This window comes from Monodon monoceros, unplaced genomic scaffold (genome assembly GCF_005190385.1).
Source record: "Monodon monoceros isolate NGI ecotype Baffin Bay Population unplaced genomic scaffold, NGI_Narwhal_1 Super_Scaffold_1, whole genome shotgun sequence".
Taxonomy (NCBI): Eukaryota; Metazoa; Chordata; class Mammalia; order Artiodactyla; family Monodontidae; genus Monodon; species Monodon monoceros.
This window is the reverse complement of record NW_021703765.1, coordinates 7,984,607-7,989,838: the sequence shown is the minus strand read 5'-3', so window position 1 is coordinate 7,989,838 and position 5,232 is coordinate 7,984,607.

Below are 5,232 nucleotides of genomic sequence, written 5' to 3'. Positions count from 1 at the left end.
TCTTTCTTTTCTTTCTTTCTTTTCTTTCTTTCTTTTCTTTCTTTCTTATTCTGAGCCGTCCGGATGACAGGGTCTTTGTGCTCCTGCTGGGAGTCAGGTCTGTGCCTCTGAGGTGGGAGAGCCAAGTTCAGGACATTGGTCCACGAGAGATGTCCCAGCCTCATGTAATATCAAACAGCAAAAATCTCCCAGAGATCTCCATCTCAATGCCAAAACCCAGCTCCACTCAACGACCAGCAAGCTACAGTGCTGGACACCCTATGCCAAACAACTAGCAAGACGGGAACACAACCCCACCCATTAGCAGAGAGGCTGCCTAAAATCATAATAAGGTTACAGACACCCCAAAACACACCACCAGACGTGGACCTGCCCACCAGAAAGACAAGATCCAGCCTCACCCACCAGAACACAGGCACTACTCTCCTCTATCAAGAAGCCTACACAACCCACTGAACCAACCTTAGCCACTGGGGACAGACACCAAAAACAATGGGAACTACGAACCTGCAGCCTGCCAAAAGGAGACCCCAAACACAGTAAGATAAGCAAAATGAGAAGACAGAAAACACACATCAGATGAAGGAGCAAGGTAAAAACCCACCAGACCTGACAAATGAAGAGGAAATAGGCACTCTACCTGAAAAAGAATTCAGAATAATGATAGTAAAGATGATCCAAAATCTTGGAAATAGAATGGAGAAAACACCAGAAACGTTTAACAAGGACCTAGAAGAACTAAAGAGCAAACAAACAATGGTGAACACACACAATAAGTGAAATTAAAAATTCTGTAGAAGGAATCAATAGCAGAATAACTGAGGAAGAAGAATGGATAAGTGACCTGGAAGATAAAAGAGTGGAAATTACTGCAGAGCAGAAAAAGGAAAAAACAATGAAAGAACTAAGGACAGGCTCAGAGACCTCTGGGACAACATTAAATGCACCAACAATCAAATTATAGAGGTCCCACAAGAAGAAAAGAAAAAGAAAGGGACTGAGAAAATATTTGAAGAGATTATAGTTGAAAACTTCCTAAATATGGAAAAGGAAATAGTTAATCAAGTCCAGGAAGCACAGAGAGTCCCATACAGGATAAACTCAGGAGAAACACGCAAAGATACATATTAATCAAACTCTCAAAAATTAAATACAAAGAAAAACTATTAAAAGCAACAAGGGAAAAACAACAAATAACATAAAAGGGAATCCCCATAGGGTTAACAGCTGATCTTTCAGCAGAAACTCTGCAAGCCAGAAGGGAGTGGCAGGACATATTTAAGGTGATGAAAGGGAAAAACCTACAACCAAGATTCCTCTACCCAGCAAGGATCTCACTCAGGTTTGACGGAGAAATTAAACACTTTACAGACAAGCAAAAGCTAAGAGAATTCAGCACCACCACACCAGCTTTGCAACAAATGCTAAAGGAACTTCTCTAGGCAAGAAACACAAGAGAAGGAAAAGACCTACAATAACAAACCCAAAACAATTAAGAAAATGGTAATAGGTACATACATATCGATAATTACCTTAAATGTAAATGGATTAAATGTTCCAACCAAAAGACATACACTGGCTGAATGGATACAAAAACAAGACCTGTATATATGCTGTCTACAAGAGACACACTTCAGACCTAGGGACACATACAGACTGAAAGTGAGGGGATGGAAAATGATATTCCATGCAAATGGAAATCAAAAGAAAGCCAGAGTAGCAATTCTCATATCAGAAAAAATAGACTTTAAAACAAAGACTATTACAAGAGACAAAGAAGGACACTACATAATGATCAAGGGATCAACCCAGGAAGAAGACACAACAATTGTAAATATTTAGGCATCCAACATAGGAGCACCTCAACACATAAAGCAAATACTAACAGCCATAAAAGGGAAAATTGACAGTAACGCAATCATAGTAGGGGACTTTAACACCCCACTTTCACCAATGGACAGATCATCCAAAATGAAAATAAATAAGGAAACACAAGCTTTAAATGATACATTAAACAAGATGGACTTAATTGATATTTATAGGATATTCCACCCAAAAACAACAGAACACACTTTCTTCTCAAGTGCTCATGGAACAGTCTCCAGGATAGATCAAATCTTGGGTCACAAATCAAGCTGTGGTAAATTTAATAAAATTGAAATCGTATCAAGTATATTTTCCAACCACAATGCTATGAGACTGGATATCAATTACAGGGAAATATCTGTAAAAAATACAAACACATGGAGGCTAAACAATATACTACTAAATAACCAAGAGATCACTGAAGAAATCAGAGGAAATCAAAAAGTACCTAGAAACAAATGACAATGAAAACACAATGACCCAAAACCTATGGGATGCAGCAAAAGCAATTCTAAGAGGGAAGTTTATAGCAATACAATCCTACCTTAAGAAACATCTCATAAAGCACCTAACATTCACCTAAAGCAATTAGAGAAAGAAGAACAAAAACACCCCAAAGTTAGCAGAAGAAAAGAAATCAGATCAGAAAGAAATGTAAAAGAAATGAAGGAAAGGATAGCAGAGATCAATAAAACTAAAAGCTGGTTCTTTGAGAAGATAAACAGAAATGATAAACCATTAGCAAGATGCAACAAGAAAAAAAGGGAGAGCCTCAGATTAATAGAATTAGAAATGAAAAGGAGAAGTAACAACTGACCTTTGCAGAAATACAAAGAATCATGAGAGATTACTACAAGCAACTCTACGCCAATAAAATGGACAAACTGGAAGAAATGGACAAATTCTTAGAAAAGCACAACCTTCCGAGACTGAACCAGGAAGAAATAGAAAATATAAACAGACCAATCATAAGCACTGATATTGCAACTGTGGTTAAAAATCTTCTAACAAACAAAAGCCCAGGACCAGATGGCTTCACAGACGAATTCTATCAAACATTTAGGGAAGAGCTAACACCTATCCTTCGCAAACTCTTCCGAAATATAGCAGAGGGAGGAAAACTCCCAAACTCATTCTACGAGGCCACCATCACCCTGAAACCAAAACCAGACAAAAATGTCACAAAGAAAACTACAGGCCAATAACACTGATGAACATAGATGCAAAAATCCTCAACACAGTACTAGCAAACAGAATCCAACAGCACATTGAAAGGATCATACACCATGATCAAATGGGGTTTATCCCAGAAATGCAAGGATTCTTCAATATACACAAATCAATCAATGTGATCCACCATATTAACAAATTGAAGAATAAAAACCATATGATCATCTCAATAGATGCAGGAAAGGCTTTCAATAAAATTCAACACCCATTTATGATAAAAACCCTCCAGAAAGTAGGCATAGAGGGAGCTTTCCTCAACATAATAAAGGCCATATATGACAAACCCACAGCCAACATCATCTTCAATGGTGAGAAACTGAAACCATTTCCAGTAAGATCAGGAGCAAGACAAGGTTGCCCACTCTCACCACTATTATTCAACATTGTTTTGGAAGTTATAGCTACAGCAATCAGAGAAGAAAAAGAAATAAAAGGAATCCAAATTGGAAAAGAAGAAGTAAAGCTGTCACTCTTTGCAGATGACATGAGACAGAGAATGAGACATATCTATGACAGGATACATAGAGAATCCTAAAGATGCTACCAGAAAACTACCAGAGCTAATCAATAAATTTGGCAAAGTAGTAGCAGGATACAATATTAATGCACAGAAATCTCTTGCATTCCTATACACTAATTATGAAAAATATGAAAGTGAAATTAAGGAAACACTTCCATTTACCATTGCACAAAAAGAATAAAATACCTAGGAATAAACATACCTAAGGAGACAAAAGACCTGTATGCAGAAAATTATAATACACTGATGAGACAAATTAAAGATGATACAAACAGATGGAGAGACATACCATGTTTTGGGATTGGAAGAATCAACATTGTGAAAATGACTATACTACCCAAAGCAACCTACAGATTGAATGCAATACCTATCAAACTACCACTGGCATTTTTCAGCGAAATAGAACAGAAAATTTCATAATTTGTATGGAGACACAAAAGACGCTGAATAGCCAAAGCAATCTTGAGAAAGAAAAATGGAGCTGGAGGAATCAGGCTCCCAGGCTTCAGACTATACTACTGGGCTACAGTAATCAAGACAGTATGGTACTGGCACAAAAACAAATTTAGATCAATGGAACAGGATAGAAATGCCAGAGATAAACCCACGCATAGGAGGCAAGAATATACAATGGAGAAAAGACAGCCTCTTCAATAAGTGTTGCTGGGAAAACTGGCAGCTACATGTAAAAGAATGAAATTAGAACACTCCCTAACACCATACACAAGGATAAACTCAAAATGGATTAAAGACCTAAATGTAAGGCCAGACACTATCAAACTCTTAGAGGAAAACAGAGACAGAACCCTCTATGACATAAATCACAGCAAGATCTTTTTTTACCCACATCCTAGAGAAATGGAAATAAAAACAAAAACAAACTAATGGAAACTAATGAAACTTAAAAGCTTTTGCACAGCAAAGGAAACCACAAACAAGACGAAAAGACAACCCTCAGAATGGGAGAAAATATTTGCAAATGAAGCAACTGACAAAGGATTAATCTCCAAAATTTACAAGCAGCTCATGCAGCTCAAAATCAAAAAAGCAAACAACCCAATCCAAAAACGGGCAGAAGACCTAAACAGACATTTCTCCAAAGAAGATATACAGATTTTGAAGAAACACATGAAAGAATGCTCAACATCATTAATCATTAGAGAAATGCAAATCAAAACTACAATGAGATATCATCTCACGCCGGTCAGAATGGCCATCATCAAAAAATCTAGAAACAATAAATGCTGGAGAGGGTGTGGAGAAAAGGGAACCCTCTTGCACTGTTGGTGGGAATGTAAATTGATACAGCTACTATGGAGAACAGTATGGAGGTTCCTTAAAAAAGTAAAAATAGAACTACCATATGACCCAGCAATCCCACTAATGGCCATATACCCTGAGAAAACCATAATTCAAAAAGAGTCATGTACCAAAATGTTCACTGCAGCTCTATTTATAATAGCCAGGACATGGAAGCAACCTAAGTGTCCATCGACAGATGAATGGATAAAGAAGATGTGGCACATATATACAATGGAATATTACTCAGCCATAAAAATAAACAAAGTTATTTGTAGTGAGGTGGATGGACCTAGAGTCTGTCATACAGAGTGAAG